This window comes from Emydura macquarii, unplaced genomic scaffold, assembly GCF_026122565.2.
Source record: "Emydura macquarii macquarii isolate MOO-44397 ecotype Brisbane River unplaced genomic scaffold, CSIRO-AGI_Emac_v2 contig_3470, whole genome shotgun sequence".
NCBI classification, from domain to species: domain Eukaryota; kingdom Metazoa; phylum Chordata; order Testudines; family Chelidae; genus Emydura; species Emydura macquarii.
In genome coordinates, this window is record NW_027133607.1 from 6,811,036 (window position 1) to 6,838,376 (window position 27,341).

Genomic DNA, 27,341 nt, shown 5'->3' on the forward strand with positions numbered 1-27,341 from the left:
CCGCTAGACTGTGTTTGGTGCTCACCCCTGCCCTGCCCAGCCTGAGGACCTGGGCCTATAGATTGCTTGGTGGCCTCACTCTGCATAAGGGCCCAGGACACAGACTGCTTAGTTGCGTGGCCCTGCTTGAGGGCCTGGCCACGCAGGAATTCTTTAATGAGTACAAGTAGACAAAACCTCAGTTTTTCATCTGATCCTAAGCACGCTTATGCAGTGGATCAAATTGTCCCCTGAGTTGTTCTTGTGCATCCATGTGTGTGTTTGTCAGGGGAGATGAGGTGATAGGGCTCGATCGTCACAAGAAGTGACACAGTCAGTGATTCCTATTGCAAATTGATTTGTGCACCATATGTTATTTCTTAAAATTTACCAACTTCAATTTTTTTTATGGGATCTTCAATTTGTTTTGTGTGTTTTCTTAAAGTACATATTTCATTAGCTCAGTTTAATCAAATGTTTCCACCCTTTATTGATTTTTATAGTAGCTATTGTAATTTAATGCCTTTGTTCCTTCTTGCTCTGGTTATGCGGGTAGATGTCTCAACATGCTCTTCTGGACATTGCTTACTGGTTATAAAATTATTGCAGATGGAAACTGAAAGGTGTTTAAAATCTGACGAGCGTCCACTTGCTAGAGCCATGTTTGCTAGTGTGGAAGATTACCTTTACAGTGCAGACATCAATTGCCAGGAACAAAAACTGTGTGTAATTTTTTTTAAAGCTTAGAACAACCTGCTGCATGCTCCATCCACCCCAGATGACTATTTTCATGATGTGTTTATGGTGCTGTATATAAATATCCCACCAGGTTAATGCAGAGAGGTAATTTTATAAAACTGTAGGTTTAATTCTGGTTCTGAATGAAAAAAACACTTCCAGTCAAGGAGAGATGACAGCTGGAATTTTTTTAATCAAGCAAAGCAGAAGATTCACTCTCCTGCATCTGAAGGATCTTTTTACAAGTGGCAAGGCACTATAATGTATCTTTCTCACCATTTTGTTGGAGGGCTTTCCCCCCAAAGCCTTAAGTCTCAGTCCCACCATATTTGTTGTTGCCTGCATCCATGCATGCCTTTGCTGAAATTCTCAATCTCTTCACTACATCTTTGGCTAAGATATTAGGAAGATACACTCTTTGAAGCTGCTTTTAAAAATGTCCTGTGCTGTACGAGCACAGAATGGAGGCCATTTGGTGATTTCCTTTCATAAAACTGTAGGGGAGCTGTGCTTTTAGATATAATCACTTTATTGATGGGACACTGTCTTTTGCCATTTGAGCTGCAGTGGTACAACGAAGACATTTACCTAAACACGATTTGTGGGGTTGCTCCTTTTATACTTTTGTGTCATATTCAGTCTCTGAAGTACAAAGCTTGGTTTGGAGAAAGTGTCTTGGTGGTGAAGTGGTGTTGAAGGACTGATGAGCTCAGAGTGAATGCCACCCTTCCCAGGATGCCCTGGGCCTTAATCCAATTCATAATTGCATTCCTTGGGCTTGCTCCAACTGATTTAGAATGACACTTTTTTAACTACATAGACCTAAGTACTATGGTAAGACCTTGGTTCTGCAAACATTTATGCACATGCCGAATTTGACTCACATTAGCAGGCCTGTAACAGCCAATAGGACAGTTTAAAGTTTAAATCAGATTAAAGTTAAGCATGTGCTGCAAGAATGTAGGATTTCCTTGGTTCATGTCCTTAATGATTCAGAATAGATTGCCATAAAATAATGGTTAAATAAACACCTTCTTACTTTTAACAGTGAACTGCTAGTGGTTCAGTAATTAACAGGACAATGTCAGTCCCTTTGGACTGAATGTGTATTTTATAAATTAAAGATTTTAGTCCTCTTGAACAGAATTGATTTCTGTGATTAATTTTCTTTTAAGGGATCCCATTGCCCCCAGGTGATTGTGCCTCTACATTGTTAAGCCTTCGGTGTGAGAAGAACTCCCCCTTAATATCTATCTCAGTCCATCGCTGCCCACTTTTAAAAAGAATTGCAAATCTTCCCTACTCTTGGCCTCTGTTCATTACTTTCCCAGCTCATTTTGCCCCTTCAGCCTTGAATTCTGACCAGCTTGGTTTATTTCATTTATTTGACTTTAAGTGGGTGACCGTTTAGTGGAATGGTTTTGTAGAACTTTGTTTTATAGCACCCAAAGGGTTGAGGGGCCACTTAGTAACGGTATTCCATATAATTAAATCCTCTTATTTCTTTTCTTTTCTTTTTTTTGTAAATTTATGTAGTGACAAACAACTTGCTTGTTAGTTGGTTTTAAAACTTGTTTCCCTTCATAGGGAAATGATGTGGACTGCCCATTATTCCAAGGCACTCTTTACAGTCTTTGTGCTTTTCTCATCTGAGGGCGCAGTTTAGCCTACAGGATAAAGCACTGGACTGGGACTCTGGAGTTCTGCGTTCATTTCCCATCTCCGCCATATTTTGTTGAGTGAACTTGGGCAAGTCATTTCACTTCTGTTTTCCTCAGTTTCCCCATATGTAAAATGGAGATAATTATACTGATCTCCTTTAAAAAATGCTTTGGATGAAATGAATGAAAAAATGCTATATAACAGCCAGATATTATTATTATTGTTGTTAAATCATTTACATATTAATAACTGCTTTCTGTTTCTGTTGACCCCTTATTAATTTAGCTTCCTGTTTTCTCTGTTTTTTGAGGTTCTTGTCTGGAAAATGCCCTTTCCGCTTTCTTTATTCACTGAGACACACTGGTGGTTGAAACAAACTTCATTTTATTCTGAAGTCCAGTACCATAAGGGACTTCCTCGATGCAGGCTCTGCAGAATTATTTCTTTCTTGTTTCATTGATTAACTTATTATCTCCCCCCAACCTGAAATGCTAATTTCTCAAGGACTTTGAACTCCATTCCTTCTTTGTCTGCTCCATTACTGTCCAGAAAATTTGCTATTGATTGCAGTGTTGATTCTTTCCTCATCTGAACAATGGTGCTAAGAATGCAAAAGCAGTCTGATCAGCCAAGGTCTTCTGCTTCCTTATCTTTAGTTGTAGCTGCTAAACAGCACAACCTTTTGTGTTATCAAACCATTACAAAACTGGAATTTTTTTTTTTTTGAGATATTGAAATACTGAAAAGTTTGATGTTGGCAGGGCCTGATGAAATTCATCCTAGGTAGTTACGGAACTAGCTAAAGCAATCTTGGAACCATTAGCAATTATAATTGAGAATCATGGAGGACAGGTGAGATCCCAGAGGCCTGGAGAAGAGCAAACATGGTACCTATCTTTTAAAAGGGGAACAAAGAGGACCCAGGGAATTACAGACCTATTAGTCTAACTTCAATACTTAGAAAGATACTGGAACCAATTATTAAAGACTCAGTTTGTAAGTACCTAGAGCAGTGTTTCTTAACCTGGGGTTTTAGAGGGGTCCCAAGTGCAGAGCTGGTATTGGGGGTGGCAAGAAAGGCAATTGCCTGGAGCCACAGGGGTGCCATGAAACTAAGTTACATGCCTCAGCCCCGTGGGGGTGGGACTCAGGCTTCAGGGGTACAGTAGTTTGGAAAGGTTAAGAACCACTGACCTAGAGGATAATAGGGTTATAAGGAATAGCCTGCATGGATTTGTCAAGAACAAATCATTGCAAACCAACCTAAATTCCTTCTTTGACAGGGCTACTGGCCTTTGTGGATAGGATGGAAGCAGTAGATATGATGTATCTTAATTTTAGTAAGGCTTTTGACACAGTCCCACATGACTTTCTCAGAAGCAAACTAATGAAACCTGGACTAGATGAAATTACTATAAGGTTGTGTGACCTGTCTGTGCCTAAGGTAGACGACCTGAAAATGCTAAGGTCAGGGCAGGCTACAAAAGGAGAGCACAGTCTCCCGTCACTGATGGGTGACACTGAAGTCAGACTGCCCAACCAGCCATGAACAGTGCTTCTGATTCCCCATACTGGTTATCAAGAAGCTAGAACAAAAGATACACAGCTCCCTTTACTGCATTTCAGTCTCTGGCTCCCAGTCAACCACTAGGTCCAGTAAAGAGATAAGTTATTTAAAACTCTATGGTCTTTAACAAAATGGTTCTCCTGACCCCAAAGGGTCAGCCACATTAACAGATCAATATGTTTGGATCTTACTCAAAACACCACACTGCCTGGCAATCCTTTCATAGTTAAAACTAAAGGTTTATTATAAAAGGAAAGAAACAAACTATAAGAGAAATGTTAAATGATTAAAGGAGTCAGATACATACACAAAGTCTTCCAGAAAGAGCTCTTAAGGGTTTGCATAGTTTTTGTGCCATTTATTTTAGAACTTGTAAAGTATGCCCAAGATATAATTTCTAGGTTCATATACAATGCTAGAAAAAAACTAGACCTTAAAAGAAAAATTAACCCAAGGTGCTTTCCCGTAGAATAGATTATTCATCCACCTAGTCAGCGTCCACTCAGTAAAACCAACCTCACCTAGCTCAAAGGTTTGAGAGAAAGAAAGGCATTTTGATGTACATAGGTATTTATATGGAGTATTGAGCTATAAATTTATGGCTGAGCGATAAGAGAGACTAAGTAGTGAAGGATGGTTAGTGCTGACCAAAGTAAGAGAGAGAGAATGTGATTTGAGGGAATTGTGCTTTGGCGGTTGAAGATGGAGGAAGAGAGAGTTAATGGGTTAATTATAAATGCGTGGCAGGTGTTGATTGAGGTTGGCTATATGAACCTCAGGAACCTAGGAGGAAAAGATCTGAGCTTCTGAAAATCAAGGGGAAAAGTTGTATAATATATTTCTAGTATGCTGTTGTGGGTGAGGTGTAGCCAACTTTAGTGATCAGTTAAGCTAGAATTTGAATAATGATGGATAGCAATGATTCAAGGGGGAATGGTTTAAAAACTAAAATATTGACATGTAGGGCAGCCGCCAAAAGCAGACTTCAAGGGTGTCACTGTGGGAATATCTATAACCAGTTCCATTCATGCCTGTATTTCAGTGTTCAGAAGGTCTTGATCTTGCCGTGTGCTGAGCACTTTGGCCATGATCCAGAAAAGCTTTTAAACATGAGTTCAGTGGGATTGCTCGCTCAATTAAAGTTATGCACATGTGAAAGTGCTTGTCTGGCTTGGAGCCAGAGTGCTCAGCACCTTGTAGTCTGAAGGTCATATTTCTTCACTAAACTAGGATAGTACTGTTTTTAGAATGTGATTGAGGCTTCTTTCCATATGCTCTCCTGGGAAGTAAACCAAACAGAGTATGTAAAGTTCAGGAGGCTCAGAGGACTTGTAAAGGCATGCTGTGCATTTATTATCTTGGTCAGTTCTGCTGTTTCTGGACTATGCGGTTGTGAACTAAGTTGAATATATTCATTGCTGTTTGGTGACTTTTATGGAATGATTTTTGGATTTCAGTTCAGTCCCTAGTCTTAATCTCAAGACCACAGTCTTGATAGACAGGTTTGTTGGCGTTCTCAACCATGATTAAATAGGTGACCCCTCTAGATGTGGAGGTTCAGGCACATTTGCAGTACTGTACATGTAATGTCAATGCTGTACTGTTTGTGTAGACAAAGCCAGAGAGTCAACAACGATGAATAAATCAATTACAAGCTACACTATTTTCAGTGAAGTATAGTGCATGAAACTGTACATAATTAAAAGTTTACAGAGTTAAATAAAAATAAACCTCCAATCAAGAATAAGAACTATACACGTCTGGATACAAACAAAAGACTTTTGAAAGAAAAACGTGTGAATTAGAATGCCCGGCAGAGAATGACAACCTTCTTATAATAGATATTATGGAAACGTGGTGGAATGACAAATGTTAATAGGATACCTATTCAAGATTTAGAGGAAGGAGAGACTAGACTGAAGAGGTGGAGAAATGATGCTATATCAAAAGTACTCCGTAGACTCTAGTGAGATAAAAACTATGAGTAGAGAGTACCACACATGAGTTTATATGGATTCACATCACAACTCTGAGAATGTAACATATAAGTAGGACTGTACTATCAGCCCCTGGATCAAGAAAAGGAAATTGAGTGCACAGTGTGGAGAGAGATTCAGAGCAGCAGTAAAATCTAACAAAATGATGACAATGGGTGACTTCAACTACCGGCATAGAAACTGGTCAAATGGAACAGCAGGAAGAGATTGAGGAAAAACAATTTCTGTAAGTGATTGCTTCTTGGAATAGCTAGTTCTAGAGCTCACAAGAGGAGCAGCTGTTCTTGATTTAGTGTTAGATAACACACAGGCGCCACTTCATGAAGTGGCAGTAGCTGAGCAACTTTAGGCTATGTCTACACTACAGGTGATGTTAGCAAAATTTGTCACTCGGGTGTACACCAACATAAGTGCTTGTGTGCACAGCACTATGTCGGTGGGAGAGCTTCTCCCGCTGACATAGCTACTGCATTTCACAGAGGCAGGAGTTATTAAGCTGACAAGAGAGCTTTCTGCCATCGGCATAGAGCATCTTTACCAGATGCTCTCTGGCGGCACAGCTGTATTAGTACAGCTTGCAGCGCTGTACGTATAGACATTGCCTAAGTAACAGTGACCACAGTGTAATCAGGCTTAATGTCCAAGGGGCAGGCAGAGTACCAAAAAAATGACATCGGTGAATGTCAGAAAAAGAGACTTGAGTAAAATGAGATGGTTAGTCAAAAAGACACTGAAGTTAAAAGTTGCTTTGAATACTTAAAAAAAAAAAAAAAAAAAAAAAAAAAAAAAGTCTCAGAAGGCATTTTTACCTGTAAACAAAAAGCCAGGAAGTAAAGGAGTATATACCATGGCTAAATGTCATGGTTTGAGGTACAAGGTGGGTGAATTAATGTCATTTATTGGACCAACTTCTTTTGGTGAGAGAGAAGTTTTCGAGCCACACAGAGCTCTTCTTCAGGTCTGGGAAAGGTACTCCCAGCCTCACCGCTAAATACAAGATGAAACATATTGCTTAGCAGAAGTACTTAGCCAACTCTCTGGTTTAAAACTAAATCTTGTCATGTATGTTGGGACTTTGGAGAGTTAAAAACAACAAAATTAAACATGAAACTTAGTGTGAAATGTTGGAACCCAGGTACTTACTGGAAAGCCACAAACGTGAGGTTTGTTAGAGAGTGTGATGACTGCCTGTTCGTTTTGAGATTTTTGAAGTGGCATTTGGGTTGAGCTCAGAAGGGACTGCTGGTAGGGTTGCCATCTCTGAGGTACAAAAAACCAGGACATCCTGAATGATTGTGAGTCCATAAATCTGTACAGCTGGCAGTGTGTACTAATAGCACCCCAACAGATTTCCTGGGACAGCTACTTCAAAAAAACCTGGACAGGTGGAAACCTGAACTGCTGGTTGGAAGGATTTCAGTGCTGAAGTCAAGTTTATCTGAAGCTGGGGAGAAGCAGTGTGTGCTCTTGGAAGTCTTCTGTATTGGCTTTTGTTGGCAATGGTTAAAAGAAGACACAGACAGACACAGCTTTTTGCTCCTGGAAACGTTCAGCCCGATCATTCTAGCAGGGTAGAAGAGTCTTAGCAGTCTCTTGATTGTGAGTTATTTACTCTCTGACTGATGCATTTAGAACTTTTGAAAATAAAGGTATATTATTCCTCCACTTATGACTGATAGGATCAGGGGGATAAAAGCTGCAGACTAATGGAAGAGAATAAAGAAGCACTTGGGAACTGCTGGTTCATTCTTGACAGTGATTTGTATGTCTATAGATTATTAAAGCACACATGCTCATTGGCTGTATTTTAAATGTGCCTGTTGGCTTTTCTTTGGCTTGGTAGTAACCCCCACTCACTTAGCATTCTAGGTGTTCTTTTAAAACACGTAAAACAAAACAGTTTTTCATCACTGTGCTTGGTCTGACCAAAAGTCCTCCTGATAAGGTTATTCAGATTCTCTCCTCTCTTATTTGGGGAGTTCTCATTCCTCTTTCCCTCCTATAAACTCTGTCTACCTACACATTGGGGGTCAGGGTAGTGTTTATCTAGCCTGCAGATACAGTCACCTGGGAGAGTAACAGCAGCAACAGAGTTCCTTGGACTAGCCAGCCTGAGGAACACTTTCAGTGAGCAGCTGTCGTGGTCCTGCTCTCTCCTCTTCTCTGGGGCAAGACTCCTGTGCACCTGTTCTTATTTATATTCCAGTAACACCAAGTGATCCCAGCCAAGATCATGGGCCCATTGTGCTAGATGTTATACGAACACAATGAGAAACAGTCCCTGCACCATCAGTCTAAACCAGTGGCCTCCAAACTGTGGGGTGTGAAAGAATGTTTGCGGGGGTGTGCACGACAGGCCCGGGCCAGCCCCCATGTGGGGTGGGAAGGGAGCACTGCCCAGCCCTGCTCTGCCCCCATCTGCAGCGCCGCTTTGGCCCCAGCCGCAGCTCCACCCTACCCCCAGCCCAGCTCCGCCCCCAGCTGTAGCACCGCTTTGCTCCCAGGCCAGCTCCGCCTCTAATCCCAGCTCCTCCCCCATCCCTAGTTCCGCCCCATCTCCGCTGTCAGCCCAAGCTCCTCTGCTGAGCCAACTGTGCAGTAATGGTGGTGATGGGGGGTGTGGACAGATTCCATTACTGGTAAGGAGGAGCGTGACAGGAAAAGTTTGGGCACCACTAGTCTAGACGAACAAAATAAAGGTGTTTTGGGAAGCAGAGGCACAAGCAGGTGGAGCGACTTGCTTAAAGTCACACAGCAGATCAGCAACTGAATGGGTATCTTGACTCCCAGTGCAGTGCCCTATCTAGTAGCCCACCCTATCTCTGCACTTATTCTGTCTACTGCGTGTAAAAGTGTCCAACCTGAATCATTTGTTCTCGTGGCATGTTGCATGGCAGAACTGCCAAACCTTCTCATTTTTCTCAATGCCCTGGATTCTTTGGGCATACATAGAATGTTTTGTTCCCTTAAAGTCATTTACATGTTTTGCTGCTTGAAGGCTGTGCTCACCAAAAAGAGGAAAAACAGTTTAAATAGTTACATTTGATCCACTGAAGACAAATTACTGTCACACATCAATAAATAGGTAACTCTTATGGCTGCCAACAGTATTAGATTGTAGAAGACAGTAAATTCAGACTCCCTTGTGAGTCACAAACGTCTTAAAAAACTCACAAGTAATTATCTGAAACAGACAAGTTAATGTAGGTTTGCTATCTATTCATTTTTCTGTCAGTTCCCATCACCCTTGTCTATGGTTATAATCCAGTCCATATTTTATTTTTAAAGTAATGTATGTATAAGTTAAATGTACCATAGCAAAACTAAGCACAGAGTACTGTGTATCTTCAATAGCCTTATTGAACCGCATTTGTTTGTCAAGTGGAGTTGTGCCATGAAAAATTGGTTTAGAGATTGGACCATGGAAATGTTTAGAAGAAGTGTAAAAAGAAGCTTTACATGGTAGGTAGCCTTCTAGAGGCAGAGGCTGCTTCTCTTTGACAGCCCTGTATTTTTAAGCAGTGTTATGGGAAGCAAAACACAATTGTTTCACTTAATACCCTACTGATTGGAAGTATTATGTATCAGTTTGGATAAATGAGCTTGTCCTTCGTCTCTAAAGTTCAGGATCAGAAGTGAATTCAATAGAGAAAGTAGCATGATCGAAAGAGAGATCCCTATTATACAATGCCCTACAGGGGAGGATGCAAAATATGGTATCAGGATGACGCTGCAATTTTAAAAACTTATATTTGGTTCCAGTATACTATGAGATATATTAGTGACCATTAAAAATACCCTGACTTTTTTTCTGGCTAGGGTTTGCAGTGCTGTGTACTGACTGTAATTTTCATTCATTTTTTAAAGCAAAATTCATGCTTAAAAATACATTAGTGTTGCTGTTGTACCTAAACTTTGTTGGCTGTCCTTTTAGAAACTCCATGCTGTTATTGGGAAAATATAGTTTACTTGAGTGCTAGTGGATGCTAGACTGGGATCCTATTGTATGATGATTCCAAAACTCACTTGAAGAAAACAAGAGTGATGGTTACACGTCTAACTGGAGAAAATTTCTCAAAAATAATTTGAGTCTCAGCTGATCTCTGCAGAGTATCCATCATTGAGTTGTCTGCTCACCATATAATCTCAGAACTCTTGCTGAGTTACATAGTGGTTCACTTGATACCGATGGTGAAGTGCATCACTGTAGTGTGCAGAGAATCATCTTCAACAAATACATTAGAAACAAGAGGAAGACCAAGGACAGGGCAGACCTGTTATTCAATGAGGGAGGAAAAATAATAACAGAAAATGTGGGAATGGTAGAAGTGCTAAATGATTTTTTTGTTTCCGTTTTCACTGAAAAGTGTAGTGGCGATTGGGCATCAAACATAGTGAATGCCAGTGAAAATGAGGTAGGATCAGTGGCTAAAAGAGGGAGAGAACAAGTTAAAAATTAGACAAGTTAGATGTCTTCAAGTCACCATGACCTGATTAAATACATCCTTGAATACTCAAGGAGCTGACTGAGATACCTGAGTCATTAGTGATTATTCTCAAAAAGTCATGGAAGCCAGGAAAGATTCCAGAGGACTGGAAAAGGGCAAATAAAATGCCAAGCTATGAAAAGGGGAATAAGGACACCCCGGGGAATTACAGAGCAGTCAGTTTAACTTCAGTACCTGGAAAGAAAATTTAGCAAATAATTAAGCAATGAATTTGCAAACACCTAGAAGATAATATGGTGATAAGTAACAGTCAGCATGGATTTGTTGAGAACAAATCATGTCAAACCAACCTGGTAGCTTTCTTTCACAGGGCAACACTCCTTGTGGATGGGAGGAAGAGCGGTAGATGTGGTATGTCTTGACTTTAATAAAGCTTTTTTGATGCTTTCTCGGATGACTTTCTCATAAACAAATTAGGGAAATACAACCTAGATGGAGCTGCTATAAGGTGGGTACATAACTGGTTGGAAAACCATTCCCAGAGAGTAGTTATCAGTAGTTCACAGTCAAGCTAGAAGGGCATATCGAGTGGGGTCCCACAGGGATTGGTCCTGGGTCTGGTTCTGTTCAATATCTTCATAAATGATTTAGACAATGGCATAGAGAGTATACTAATAAAGTTTGCAGACAATACCAAGCTGGGAGTGGCTGCAAGTGGTTTGGAGGATAGATTTAAAATTCAAAATGATCTGGACAAAGTGGAGAAATAGTTTGAAGTAAATAGGATGAAATTCAATAAGGACAAATGCATAATACTGCACTTCACTTTGATCACCTCGATCGATCGGTCCTTCAGCCCTGGTATAGATTGTGTCGATCACAACACGTCTTCCATTCTTCTCTTATCCTGGCCTTCCTTCTCCATGTGCAGCCATTCATTTTCACAACAAAATCTTCCCATCTCTTTGGAGGCTGACTGAGTGGGAGTTTCAGTTTCCGTGGGTACCACTCAGCGATAGCTGCAGTCCGTCAATTGTCAGTGAGCCTAGCTATATGCCCGGCCCATTGCATTTTATTGTACCTGCTTCCAACAACAGTGTCCTACACTTCATTCTGCAATCTGATCACTTCACTGGGGATTTGATCACGGATTGAAATCCCCAGAATTCTTCTCTCCATTGCCCTGTCCGTGTTGGACAGTTGTTGCTCCTCTATCTTTGTCAGTGTCCATGTTTTCCTGTCATACACGATTGCTGGCAGTACTGTTGAGTTGAAGAGTTTGGCGCATTTTGCCTTATTTGATTTTTCCTTGGAGGCATCCTTGATAGAATTAAATACGCATCAACCAGCTTTCTTTCTTCACAAGAGTTCACTTTCCTGATCGCGGCGCATATTAATATGCGCCACGACTCCACTTAGTAAGGAACAATCAGTTGCACACATACAAAATAAGAAATGACTGCCTAGGAAGGAGTAATGCAGGAACAGATCTGGTAGTCATAGTGGATCACAAGTTAAATATGAGTTAATAGTGTAACACTGATGCAAAAAAAGCAAACCTTCTAGTATGTGTTTTCAGGAGTGTTGTAAGCAAGACATGAGAATTAATTCTTCTGCTCTACACTGCACTGATTAGGCTTCAACTGGAGTATTGTGTCCACTTCTGGGCACCGCATTTCAGGAAAGATGTGGACAAATTGGCCCAAGTCCAGAGAAAAGCAACAAAAATGATTAAAGGTCTAGAAAACATGACTTATGAGAGAACATTGAAAAAAGTGGATTTGTTTAGTCTGGAGAAGAGAAGACCAAGGGAGGACATAAGCTTTCAAGTACATAAAAAGGTTGTTACAAGGAGAAGGGAGAAAAGTTGTTCTCATAAACCTCTGAGGATGGGACAAGAAGCAATGGGCTTAAATTGCAGCAAGGGCGGTTTAGGTTGGACATTAGGAAAAAACTTCCCAATTGTCAGGATAGTTAAGCACTGGAATAAATTGCCTATGGAGATTGTGGAATCTCCATCATTGGAGATTTTTAAGAGCAGGTTGGAGATTTTTAAGAGCAGGTTAGACAAACTCCTGTCCGGGATGGTCTAGATAATACTTAGTCCTGGCATAAGTGCAGTGGACTGGACTAGATGACTTCTTGAGGTCCTTTCCAGTCCTACAATTCTATGATTCATGCCAATGAAGTCATTGGGAAGTTGATGGTGGTGTTTAGTGCCTCACAGTTTTAAGTCCAGATTTGGCATTTGTTAGTGTTCCTCAGAGCGGTGTTGGTTAGCATGAAATTGTTGGTAGGTAGCATGTGTACTAATGGATAAATGGCACTGCCTCACTGCATTTAGGCAAAGGCTGGACATAGCTGGACTTGCCGTACTCATTGCAAACTCCATGCCAGATCACTGCATGTAGATTTGATGCTGTTTGTGTTTTGTGTCACTAGCTGAATCCAGTCAGAGTTTTAGAGAAGCAGAGCCGGGAGTCTTAAAAAGGGAAGTAGCTGTCTCCAGAGCTGGTGGAGGTACAGATATGGCAATCTTCAGCCTTTGCAAATGGTTAAGTCTGGAATTCGATGCTTAGCAGAGCCTGCTATCGATTTGCTCTCGGACCAAAGATCTGCAAAACAGAGCCTTTTAGAAGGCTTCCCCTTCTGATGTATTGCTAGGTGCATTCTAGTACATAATTAGTATTTCTAGCTGCTGTTGACAAGATAAAAGAAAATCTGTCCCAGGAATGGATGCCTTTCCCTCCCCAATTGAGAATTCCATTCAGTCTTCGGTGCATCTGTTCAAAGAACAGAGTGAGAAATTTCTTCAAGGTCACACACCTTCTTAAAACTAACGTGGTGTTTTTCCTAGTCCCATTACAAGGTCCCCAGTATCATTAGATGCAAGTGTTACTGTTTTGCTTCATTTGATAAGCTGATGAAAGGGGGAGGGAAGGATTCCCTGTTGCAGAAAGACATTCAAGCATTTATTTAAGGGAGCCTGTTTGGAAACATAATAATCCGCTTAACATTGGCATTTTGGTGGCCCACTGCTTCACCTTTCGTAGTACAGCATAAAAGACAGAAGAGATAGAGAGCTTAAAGGGTACTTGAAAAGGAAGAAATGGCTGGTCCCCGAGCTTTGAACGATTTTCAAACTTTGATTATTTTCCCCCCAAGCCTGAAAATGTGAATCTTCTCTTTGCTGTGAGCTCCCTCCTCTGGCATTAGTGTCTTATTAATACCTTGTAAGACTAGCAAGCTTCTCAGAATAGTTTTCTTACTGGCATTAGTTTGGAGGCACCTTTTGGTAAATTGTGGGGTTCTTAGCTTTGTCTCTAAAGCTAGGGAAATCAGAATGCTGCTCACATCTCTGCAGTGATCCTGAACTTCTGGTCATTTAACAATAGGAAGATTAGAAATCCACGTTTTGTTGTGAGTCTGAGAGAGAATTACCTTTAGTTTTGCCGAGTTCAAAAATATTCATGACTTTATAGGTAGAGTGTGTCTGAAACAGTGGCTGCTGTATTAGTGTTGAAGGTGAAAGTGCCTTCGCATCAGCCTCTTGGGGTCACTAGACTCGTTCCTACAGAAGCTCAGGTCTGCCATTCTTGGTATTAGTAAGGTCATAGTCAAAGCCTCTTTCACTTGTAACTTTGCATGGCTGTTTTCTGAGAGGGTTTTTTGTTTGTTTGTTTGCTTGGGGTTTTACCTTTGGGCCACAATTTAATAACCAGATGTGTTCAGATCTTTAAGTTAATGCAGCTACAAATACCAACCCTTAGCTAATGAATCAAGAGAAAATATGGCTTTTTGTGTGTGGCACTCGTTAAATAGAGCTGTTTTGGCATACCATCTCATTACAAAGAGGCAGCCTTTGAAAAAATCACAAGAACTCTGTTTTTTCCAACTAATTTTGACAAACATAGCTAGGTATTGCCTATAAATTTACTCTGTCCAGGATTTTTTTAATGGGTCTCCCCATTCTCTTGTTAGATGTGTCTAGCAACCTTGTAATATAAAGCACCAGTGATGATCTTTATCAATAACAAATCAGTTTCCTGTTTTTTCAAAGCCCTTCCATCCTCCAAACTCCTGTCCCTGTTTAGTGAGTGCTTCCTTTGGTAGTGCACTCTTTTGTGACTGGCTGGTGGATGGAACAGAGTTTTCTCCCATTCCTGCCATTTTGAGATCACTAGGAAGAAGTGCTGTAGTTGGTCTAAACGGAGATGGTGGAATGGTCTTAATCTGAATGAGATTGGTGTCTGCCATTACTGACCTTTGTCCTTTCTTACTTCGTCCACTTCCTTATTGCTTAATCCCCCACTTGATGTTACACCTACATTTTGATTGCAAATATAATAAATAAGATATCTGATGCGGCAGTTACTTTACAGTTGTTTTCTCTCTTGAGTCTACTCTTCTGTCATACACAACGTTGCTATGGTGGGTTGACAGCTGCTACAGATGTAACAGTTTATTGGAAGAAAATGTATTTTTTTGAAATTAGAATAGGGCATGCATGAAAAAGGAACACAGTTAAGTAGTTTATTAATCAGTGACCTCATCTTGTGCATATCAGACTTTTTACTTTAAATAAAACCCCAGAGTTTGAAATATTAATATGGATATTGTGGTACATTGGCACAACTACTTACCTCTGGTGATTTAAATTTCAGATTTTAATCTCTTGGGGGCAGAGTTTAGTTCTTTTAGATTTTTATAAAATGCCATGTACACCTATGCATTATATATATAAAAAAATGTATGTTCAGTTACTTCTACTATAAAGCAAATGTACTGTATGTGTCATACATGGGCCAACTCCCTCTAGTCTCTGGTCCCAGGGCCAATATGAACTGCTATGTAACTGAGAGCTCATGTGGCAGAGGCCTTTAGTTTTTGATGCTGAAGGTGTTCTGTTCTGTTCAGTGTCTGCGGCCAAAATTTATTGTGAAGTGACACTGCAGATGGGTCTTGAGCTCTTGCGCTCAGATATTTCTTAGTATGTAATATTCTGGCAATGTGCTCGTGCTCATGAGTTACTCATGTGCCTGCCCTGGCAGCTACACAGCCGGCAACTTAACTGTAAAGTACGTGGACTGATAACACAATTAATATAAGCCTCAGCATTAATTCATTACACAAGGTGAAATCAGTGGTAAAACTCCCACAGACTTCAGTGAGACCAGGATTTCATCTATAAACTTCTGCCCTTTGAGTTAGCTAACAGGCTATATATATGTCTAACAATGAGTTTGTAATATATGTATATACATTGCATCAATCATGGACAATACCAGAAAAGAATCAAAGAGTGAAGGGTCACAGAGACGAAACTACCTTCTGTGATAAAGGTAGTCCACTCTAATTCAAGGTTAAAGTTCAGGGGCAGTGGGTGAAGTTTGCTTTCTTGCTCCCTGTGGACCTGTCCTGTGGCTAAACACAGGGCTTCAAGCTGCCATTTCAGTACTATTCAGAAGTACTAAGTTCACCCCCAAAAGAAGTTTTTGTGTTTGTGACTCAGATGGTAATTCATGAGCTATATGCTCAGGGAGCATAAACTCCTTGTGAGTAAGATTTACGAGGGACTTACATTTCTGTGTCAGCATGACACTATCGTTACAGGGGTAGTGAATTTGCAGGGGAAGCATTGGTATGTTGGACAACATCTTGTCATATTATTTCTGAACTGGAACATCAGTGTGCCTCTAGAGGTGTAAGACATTCTGCGGTGACACTTGGCAGCGATCAAATCCTTAGAAGAAACCAAAGGAGTTTTGGGGATATGCAGGTGGTAACAGAAAAGAATCCCAAGGCTTCCCCCTCATCCCCTTGCTGTAGGAATATTGCACAATTTTTAGTCAAGTGCCTGATTAAATTTGACATTTGAAAATAGAACTTCATGCAGAAATAAGTACTGTACTTCTCACATTTAATTAAGATGTTTAGTTCCTGTCAGGTCTGATAGTTTCTTTTTCCAGTTAAGGGCAATACGTCTTCTACTTCTGAAATTTCAGAAACCTGTACTTAACCTTTAATCGTCATTCCATTTACATAGAAATCTGATTAACAACTTTTAAAGTTCAGGTGCTGGGAGTAAATGCAATTAAGCCCCTTTTGGAGTCTGTTATTAAAAGCTGACATTTAATGAAGACTGAGGGCATACTATTGTTACTGTCTCCACTGTAGCAGGATGTCTTAAGCAATTAGCTGAAAACATGAAATACATGAAGTGTACTATATTACCCATGAGTTAACATGGTTGGTATTTTAGCAGCATGCTGTCGCCTTCCCTTTGCTGCTGCTGTATTGTATGTACTGGTGTCTGGATAGTAAAGCAGTTCTCATAGTTCTGGGGTTGAGCTGTAGCACTGTTCATTTTATTGTTCATACTATAGTTGTGCATTTCATTAAATTAGTTTCACTCTGAAAATTGGCTGTATGGAAAATATTACAACCAGACTCAACAGATCAGGTTCCCTATGCATTAAATGATGTATGAGCTGCCTTCAGTTGACCAAATATGCATCGCTGACTGGTTTTTACTCGTATAAACACTGTAAAACCAGTGCAGCTTTAGAAGACTTGGCTGGAGTCTATTTTGGCTAGGGTAACCAGATGTCCCAATATTAGGGGTTTTGTCGTATAGATGTGTATATATATATACTTCCCCCACCCCTGCCCCTCAGGAAAAAAGTATCCCGATTTTTCATACTTACTATCGGGTCACCCTATTTTTGGCTCACATATATTGAAAGAAATGTTAACTAATGATAATCACAAGGCCAAATTCTACACTCAGTTGCCTGTCCAGACCCATTGTGCACCTGTTCTCTTTTTTTATACTGTGTGAATAAGGGGGAGTTCAGTCAACTTGAAAGGCAACATGTTTAAAACTCATTACAAATATACTTGTTTACACAATACTTAATGACCTCCTGCTTTTGTACCTCTCTGGAGAAGCCCATTGCTTTTTGCACTTTTTGTGGACGTATGGGGTTAGTCATCTGCATTCCTGCTGTATATATGTTAGTGGGCTGTATATATTATCCAAATCGTCACCAGCCCCAACAGAGAGATTAAGGATTGAGTGGCTGAATTGAATGTAGCCATTAAGCAATCAGAAGAATTACAGGTAAGTTACTAGCCATATGCTAATTTACTTGCCAGAAAAGATGGATGAGTTCTTCCCCTGCCCTCAGTATTAACAACGAGGGATAATTTTCAAAGCAGTGCACAGTTTTCTAACTGTGTGATTCCCATTGACTTGAGTTGGAGTTGCACAGCTGAAACCCCATGCGTTGCTATGAAAATTTACTCTGCAAAGTTTTGCTTATGTCTCAAGAAAATGAATATCCCTGATTGATTCTACTTTTTGTTTCCTGTTAAGCTTCTGACCGTGGTGGCAAAAAGCAGCCTATAATATGGGATAATTTCTATTAGAATAATTTTTATTTAAAGACCAACTAATGTGTGGGGAAAGTTAAACTCATTCTATTTGTATTCTATTCCAATTTTCAAATGCACTATTGGCAGTTTAAAGGAATTCGCCATCACTCAGTTTTTTAATTTTCCATGAAAGCAACTGGGAGCTGCAGGGGAAAAAAGAGGGAGCAAGGAGAGGCAGACAGGAGAGACACATGCACGTGCATGCATGTGTGGCCCTGCTAGGAGAAAAACCAATCTCCACATTTCAGTGAGGGCATCTAAGGAGCCTGCTGCATCATGTGTACTGTGAAGTGAAATGGTAGTGCCTGAAGTAATCTACCATGTGCTCTTGTTAATCAAGTGCATATTAAAAATGTAACTTCACTGTTGTAGAACTACTCAGCCAGGACTCGGGAAAGAGGCCACCCTGTTCATTTCTGTGTGCAGCTCCTGCTATTATTCCTTTTGGCTAACAACTTCCAGAAGCTGATTCACCACGCTAATCTGGTGCGCTGGCTCTCAGCAGCTCACCCTTTGACTCTGCTTATCTTGGGTGTTACAGAGAAAGGTTAAGATGAAAACTCTAATAGCTAACACTTCACAGGTGCAAAAAGGTGAGGCGCACGGGTCTCTTGTCTTGAGCCTCTCTGTTAGCAGTAGAACACAGGCGCTGTCACACTCCCCTTGCAGCACTCAAGGACAGGGAGAGTCCGAGAGGGAAATCCTGACCCTGTGGCCACTGCTTTCAAAGGGGACAGGAGTTTACCTGAATCTATAAAATTAAATGATCCCTCACCAGGTTGTTGATGATTAATTAGCTAAAGATTGTACAGGACATTCAATATGTAAATTGTTCCATAGTGTGGTGTGTATTTGTTTGTTTGAGCCAGAGTTCCTTTCTTGGTTGAAGGTTGAGCTCCAGTGGTTCTTCCTGAAAAGAGTAGGAGTGAACACATGTCCTGTTGAGTGTCTAAAGCAGTGTAACTTAGACTGAGGCTTGGAGGCTGGAAGTGGCTTTTTAAAGTGTCTCCTGGGATTCTTACCAGCACATGATTCAGGTTTTGTCATGGTTATTTTTAGTAAGAAGTCAGGAGAGAGATCACAGGCAAGAATTCATGGAAGCCATGATCTCTCCCTGATTTATACTAAAAATAACTATCTATGAAAAATGAAGCTGACTGAGCGTAGAGGGGGTGGGATGGGAGCAGCAGGGCCAGGGTCCCTCCCGCTGCCTGCAGAGGCTGGGGGCCAAGGCTGGAAGTTCCGGGGCCCCCCAGAAACAGCAGGGGCCACTACCAACAGCTGGAAGCTCCGGGGACCCCCCACCCTCTGCAGCAGCAGGGAACTCCAGGGATCCCCCAGGGGTCCCCGCTACTGGCTGCAACTCTGAGCTCTGGGTCTCCCCTTCCCCCTGTCTATGGGTTAAGGGAGCTGCTGGCTGACACTCTTGCCCACCTCCCCCCACAGCTGAAGCAGAAAATGTCATGGAGGTTGCAGGAAGTCACAGATTTCATGAACTCCAGGACATAATCCTATCCTTACACAGGATATTAAAACCCTTTGTGATTTATTTATTAACCAATCTAAGTTATTAACCAGTGAGGATGTTTTTACTATGTTATTAATCAATTGTAGAATACATGGTCAGTCATGTTGTTGTGAGAATTATATATATGTATAATATATGTAAATAAAGCAGTGAATTCACACTACTGTGGCTCTTTTGAGTAATGTTGATCGCTAGTTTGGCTCCTGAACCACTGAGGTCTGAGTATCACTAGTCTAAAGGCTTCTCCTTTTGCTCTGCTAATATGTACGGAACTTCCTTACTTTGTAAAATATTCTGAGATACACAGTACATCTCTTCACAAAGTACAGTAAAGCCAAATGTGGTTCTTTGTGATGTGTGTATGAAAAGATCCAGACACATATTCTTGGGAGATGCAGAAACAACTTGCAGCAACAGCAGACTTTTGAAATAAAAAGATTCCAACTTCAAACCTTCCAAAGTTGTCTAAGCAGGCACATGATTCAGTACCTCATAAAATTGCCTTTAAAGAGTTGAGTTTAAAATAGTTTTGGGGTTTATTCCCCCACTCTTCACTGAGATACCGAAACGTTCACAGGTCTACACTAATGCCTGTGCTAGTTTAACAACTGGCATTGATAATGAATGAATACAGTAGATTTTGCAACCATTCTGTTACCTGAATGGTTTTGCTTTTGTTTATTTTTAAAAAATTGTTTAGTCCTAATATGATGATAGACCTAGGTAGTGCATTGAGAAAATTGAGGGGTTTTTATCATCATGTTCTAGTTCAGTTTATGGGGAGCATGAGGATTACACTGGAGCAGGATGTATTGCACTAAACAGTCTTCATTGCACCTTACAAACTGTGTTTATTCTCTCTTGGACTTACTGTGCTTGCCTCATCCTATGTATTTCTGTTTGTCTCAGCTCTCTTCTGTTGAATTCTTCACCCAGTAAAGTTTGTGCATAAAGCTGGGTTTTAAAACACACTGAAGAGTTTTCTTTTGACACTTTCCAGGGTTTATGGGTGACAGTGGTGTTTGATTACTGAAGTGCAGGTAATACAGGTTTCATGCAGATAATTAACGCATGGCTGTATGTGCTACTGGCTCAGAACATCTCCCACCAAAATCCTCATTCTGGCTTTCATCTCACCTCGCCTTGGCTATTCCCCTCTTGAGGGCCTCACCAAGTACCAACTTTCAATGTGTGAAGAATGCTGCTGCTCATGTTCCTGCATTCACAAAGATGGGCCTAACACACCATACTAAAACACCCCATTCACTTGAGGATCCATTTTGTCTTATCCTTGTTGTTAAACTCTCCATGGACTTGCTTCAGCATCCTTCACAGACAACGAATCCTCTCCAGTCTCCTCCTTTTGCTTTGCTTTCACCTGTACCATGCAGTTTTGCATCTGTGTGTGCCAGGGCTCCCTCTGCAAACTCTGGCATCTAGAAAGTGCTCTCCACTGACCTTCACTAATTGCAAATCTCATTAGAAAACTTTGCTTCCTCTTTGCTCGTAGCCTCAGTTTCTCTTTCTCTCTCATTAATTCTGGAATTAAAATTTAACTCTCCAAAACATTTTCAGACATCTGGTATGAAAGATTCTACACAAAATGAAGTTAGCAATGTATAAGTACTGGCTGCTATAATAAATAACCCAAATGGTTTGGTGCCATCTGTCATGTTGAAAGGCAATGATAAGTTGGGAGCAAATCTTGTTCCTAATGCCAACCCCAAGTGGTGTGGTGCTGGAGATCTTCACAGGGTTGTGAAGAGGAGAATTCCATCACTTGTTCTTCCATTTTAACACTGTAACAATTTCTTCAAAACACAGGGCCAGATAATCAGAACATGTAAATCAGAGTAGTTTCATCCAGTGCAGTGGAACTTTACTGTCACGTTCTGGGCTGCAATCCAGACCAGTGAGAGTTTGTGTCAATTGCCAATAACCCAAAGTGCTTCAAAAGACTCTGCTGCTGTGGTTCTCTTGTCTGGATGCTCCCAGACACCAGATAGACCTGCACTGAGTATCTGTGGGTTAAATAGCTCTGACTCAGCAATTCTGATTCTAGCAGCCTGCTTCTTACCTCCAAGCTACACCTGCAAGATGATCCCAGCACTCTCCCAGTCCTTAATGTCCCCAAACTTGTGTGTTCTGCAATGTCCAGCTCTCTCGTGGGCTATTGGGAGAACTTTAAAGTTTTTTTCCCTTTAAAAATACAATATCTGACACCTTGCCACATTAACTGGAGTGAACGTTCACTTTAAAACAAACAAAGCTCTGGATTGGTTTAGATTAAAAGTAAAACAAGTTTATTAATAAAAGGAGATAGGATTCTAAATGAGTTCTAATATAAAGATCAGAGTTAGAAATGGTTACAAGCAGATAAAAGTGAAACACTTTCTAGAGGCTAAGACTTAACAAAACAAAACGGCCAGATGACTGATCAGTCTCTCTGGTCAGAATCTCCCACAAAGTGCAATGAACTCAGTTCCTTTGTTGTCTTAGGTGAAAGATAACTTGGGGTTCTCTGCCCCTCTCTTTATAATCCAGTGAACCTTTGAAATAGATTCTCCTGAAGGTAACTCCCCAAAGTAAATTTGATTCCAATGGTGAGGAAGAGTGCATGGAGTTTCCTGGTGAGGGAAGTTCTATGCTGTTTTGTCCCCCCACTGATGTTTGCTAACATGCACATTGATCTCTTTCCTGCAGTCTCCTCCCAGTGTTGTCTTGCTGACTCTATTTATCTTCTGTATAATTTGCATTCCCATTGCCTTTAATGTATCCTGGAGATGCCTTCCAGGTGGCAGAACCACATTCCTTTGTTTAGCGTGGAGTAACTTTAGCCCCGGCTGACAGACACATAAGTACTATGTGTATGTAATTTTGAATTTGTCTTCTGTGTATACACTACACAATAATATTAATGATCAGTTTATTAGCTTTCTATTGTATTTTAGATGACACCTTTTACATAAAGGTTACTTTAGTTGCAGGTTAAGGTAATAAGTAACAGTCAACATGGATTTGTCAAGAACAAATGATGTTAAACCAACGTAATAGCTTTTTTGACAGGATAACAAACCTTGTGAATGGGGGGGAAGAAGCGGCAGATGTGATATATCTTATTTAAGTAAGGCTTTTGATACTGTCCTGCATGACCTCATAAGCAAACTAGGGAAATAACGACCTAGATGGAGCTAATATAAGGTGGATTCAGTAGCAAAGGCACGCAGCCAGGTTTACTTTCAATGAAGCACGGTAAAAAGCACTTTATACGTGCTATAAAAAACTTAATACATGTATGTCCATGACAGTGAACATGGCTTAGTGAATGGTGGGACTCTCCATTCCCCACTGGGCTGGACAAAGATATTCCCTTTGAGACCCTCTTTTATACACCGATACAAATAAGTTCCGTATTGCCCCTCTATCATGGTTAGACACCACCCTTTTTCTTGTGCATGTTGATTTGATCAAAACATCTCTATCCATCATAGTGTCATCCTGACCTTATCTTAAGGATGGGTCAGCATGTCCTTGTTGTCTTTGGGGAGTGTACTTGTACCATTCCTGGTATTGGGATGTTCTGGTATCACCTTTCTGGAATGTTTTTGAGTGAGTGTCCTGTGCCTACCGCGTCTTTAGGAATGTGTGTTTTTGTGATACCTATCCTGGTCTTGCCAGATTCTGTGAATTTATAACTAGGCTCACAGACTGACTTCTGCTAACTTTGCTTTGCTTTATAACGGCGGGGCCCAACTTCTTTAACTCAGACTTCATACCAGACCAGTTATACAAGGCCTCATGTCTCAGGCTCTCACTTTCTACTACACAGACAGGGCTCCATGATCTACACTGGCGTCTGATACGCTTCTGGGTAGAATTCAAAGTGTTGGTTTTAACCTATAAAACCCTAAATGGTTTGGGACCTGGTTACCTGAGAGATCACTTTGTCCTTGTGAAATCAGCAGTAAAGCCTCAGCTGGAGCGCACTCAATATAAATGAGAGAGAGCTGCTGGCTGCTCTATTTTGGAACTCACTCCCTCATTTTGTCTGCCGGTACCTAGTTTGTTATTCTTCTGGGCGCATTGCACAGCTCATCTTTTCCCCCTTTTTAAGTGTGTGGAGGAGGGTATAGTTGGAGATGTATCTTATCATGGGCAGTCCTTTTGTTTATGCTGTGATTTTTAATTCATGAGATAGGTGCCCAGAATACTGGATATTTCAAAAACTGATCGTAGTAGTAGTAATTCATAAATTTAGTTTTGCAGCACCCTTTGGGATTGGAAAGTATTATTTACCACTGTTTTTACATATGAGGAAAGTACAGCGCAGAGAGGTGAAGTGACTTGCATGTTTTTAAGAAAAATCTGTGGCAGAGCCAAAAATAAAATCGGGGTCTCCTGAATCCCAGTCCTGTGCATTAATCCATGAGACTGCCCTTCCACTGCACAATACAGTAAGTGCCAACAATGTGTTCAGCACATGTTGGATATACAGACAAGTAATGTCTCCAAGTATGGTTCTTGTCACAAGAAGATCACAGTTTAGTTCAAACACATAATATGTGGAGAGCTGTTCAAAGATCAGTGGTGAATTGTATAAGGTGATGTGACCATATTCATTTTGGGAGGGTTAAATAAATCCCCAAATTGTAAACATTTCTGTATTTTTAAAATATTATTTAGTTTGTATAAATCGTCTTTTCCAAAGCTGCAAAATATCTCTACGGTAGATCAGTTAGCGCACGGACTGCTTTTTCTCTCCCTTCTTGTGCAGATTTGTTTGTTTGACATTGATGTGAGTGTAATACATGCATCGTAGAATTCAACTGTTGTTGAGCAGGAAGTCAAATGTGCTTTTAATAGATGGATGGGATGTTGCAAACTTTATAGCCACTCATAAATCTTGCTATATGTGCATGTGATTAATGTCTAACAAGGTTTTTGATTGATGGCTTAGCAACTACAAATCAAATGTTATAGGACCAAATATTGAAATCCTTACTTCATCCCTGTGGTGAAACTCCTATTCACTTTGGTAGGCAGAAGAATGTGGTTTTATTGATTTTGAAGTTTAAGCTGACTGTGGCATTTATGATAAGTACATGCCCAGGCTAATAATGTTTGACACTGAAATATGGGATTTATTAAGGCCTTGTGTTGTGAGGATTGCGGGGGCAGAACAGTTGGAGACATTGGGGTGGAAGAGGAGCAGAAGATGTTCAGCTGGTGCAGACAAGCTGGGAAGTATGTAATGTACAATTGGCCTCTGGAGCTAATAGTGCAGGGTGCTGTTGAGGCAAAAAACGAAGTCAGATTTAAAAAAGGAGACATTTACATACATGTAAATAACATCTGCTTTGTTAAAAATTACAAGGGCTTCAGCTGATCCCCTGCTGGGAAGAGGAAGTAATTTCCCCTGTTTTGCTGTGCATTACGGTTGGTCAGTTGCATTTGTAGATAGTTCCTTTTCTCTTAAGAACTTGGTCTCACTGCTGGAGACACTACTTGACCACTTGGAGCATTAGTCTGATCCAGTGTGGTTTCTCCTATGTGCTTATTGGTATAATTTATCTGTTATTCAGTATCCATACATAGGGAGAGCCAGCACTTTTCCTCCATTGGATTAACCAAAAACCAAAGAAGCAGTCATGTACATAAAAAGTTCCTTTTACCTATCTCTAGGTTCTGGTGGCATCACAACCACCCATGTTATATGGTTTGTGGTTGTCTTCAAACCCCTCCTATAAATGTGTAACCATATTGTCGTACCCTTTGGTGTTTGTCTGATGTTCTTCTTGTAGCAAAACTAGTTCTTCATGGTTCTAGTTTAACTCTTTGCTGACATGTTGTAATCCTTGGGTAAAATACTGCATTATGCACTTTAGATGTCCTACTCATGGTAGCTCTAGATTTCGGATAGTTTCAAGGTCATGGGGCCCATTAGGAGTACATTCTATCCACAAAAGAAGAGCAAAATTGCCAAGCCCTTTTTTTCCCCCCTGGAAAAAGATTTTTTTTTTTTTTTTTTTTTTTTTAATGTTTATGGATTCAAGTAAGCAAAGCAAACATGTAACCAGAGACTAAGGAGCAGAATTGTTACATTACTGTGAAAAAAGAAACCCCACAAAAGCCTTAGTGTAGTGATTAGTTTTTATATCGCAAGAATCATGATTATATTTAAAAGCCTTTTCTCAGGTGAAGTTTTAATTGAGATGTTTTAGGAATTGAAATCGTTACCTTTATTTAATTGTGTTGTATCATTTTAGAGCAATTCTCAATTGTTTCTAATTAGTGGCGTGATATCGTTTGCCTAGATATTATTTCTTAGTAATTGGGTTAAACACAGACAGCACAGTACTCATGTGTTCCTCTCATTACACTCCACACACTTTGATTGGGTTTGGCTGGCTCATAATAGAGTGGAATGTGTTACCAATAGCTCCAAAATGCTGTAAGCTTCCTGAGTATATTCAGGGAGTTTAATTTATTGACAAAAGTAAGGTTTTTCTTTTTTAAGCTATGCTAGCTTCCTTCATCCCTCCAGAACCAACGCAGCTAAAAGTGAATGAGCTGGAGTGTAATCCTGCTTCTGCATAATGAACAGAATTATTTACTAAATATTGGTTCCAATCAGTTAGATCTTTGCTGCTCCATCGAAGGTGTTGTGATTGCACAGATTTCACTGAGGGTGTTATTTGCCCTGCAGAACTTCCATCACTGATGATGATGGGCTAGAAGAAGAGTCAGTTTGACTCAGAGATCTGAAATTAAGTGTGCAAGACAGGCAGCCAGGGAGGGGAAATCATATTTTTATTTGTAAAGGAAGCACATTTGGTCTGGTAATCACTGAGAGACAATTATGGGACCCTGCAATGCCATGCTTTTCAAAAACAGGACCCTCATTTTAAGCTGTATGAAACAATCCATGTCTCTCATGTTCCAGAGATGTGTACTAACCACTGAACCATCCTTTCTCTTTCTCTAATTCAAGCACTTTACAAGCTCTGCTGGGAAAGCCTGAGGCTTCTCATCAAATAAGTGGCATAGCCTGGTTGAGAATTCAGAGTTTCTTGGCTACTAGACATGTCTGTGTGCTCACTCTCCTCTTGTATTTGTGCCCATCCTGTAGTGTCTAAGTACATAGACTTGTGCTCAGTCTACTAGACCATAAGGCTTCCCTGTAATCAGCTTGAATTCAGGTGGTGATTCAACTGTATGAATTAACAGCAACTTTTTAATCTCTCCCGTTAAATACATCCATTTATATATTCCAGATGGGTGGTACATACATTTAAAGGGATATGGTTATATAGTATATGCCCCAAATGTAGTTTTTAAAACAGAGAAACGTGTCTGTTTTTTAAAAATAAACAAAACCTAATCTGAAAAATAATGTAATCATGCACTATATTTCAGCAGAATTGGTTTTTTTTTTGTTTTTTGGGTGGGGTAGTGTGGATATCTATACAGTACAGAAAATTCAAACAGCAGCAGTGCTAGGCTAGTGCAGTAGAACCAAACATTGGAAATAATAAACAGAAGGGGAATGAAGTGTCTAATTCCTTCATTAAATAATTTAAAGTCATGTCTATGCTATGAAATTTTATGTCATCCCCTCCTCCCCCCATTGCTGAACCAGTTCTGCTTCATAGGTGTCAGCAGTGTTTGGGGGCCTTGTCTAGACAGGCTGCTGCTAGTGTTTTAAGCACTGTGACACATAACCTTGGTAATGATAGGTCTGTAAATACCAGCTGCCAAGCTACACTAGGGTTCTCAATGTTACTAATGTCAGTGGAGTTGTACCAGTGTTGACAGCAGCTGAAAATTTTTGCAAAATTCCTGGAGTGTAGACAGTGCTTTTATGGTGCTCTTAAATTGGGTGAGTGATTTAGGAGCTAAGATTAATTGAAAATCAATGGGATTTAGGCTTGTAAGTCACTTAGGCACTTTTAAACATTTTACCAATTGTCATTTTTAGTTTAGCA

At 40.4% G+C, this 27,341-nt stretch overlaps 1 protein-coding gene across 8 annotated transcripts in view; it reads left to right on the forward strand.

Moving 5' to 3' along the window:
• The window catches only part of EXOC4 (exocyst complex component 4), a 542,063-nt gene that overhangs the window by 96,922 nt on the left and 417,800 nt on the right, over positions 1–27,341 (forward strand). The window lies entirely within an intron of this gene.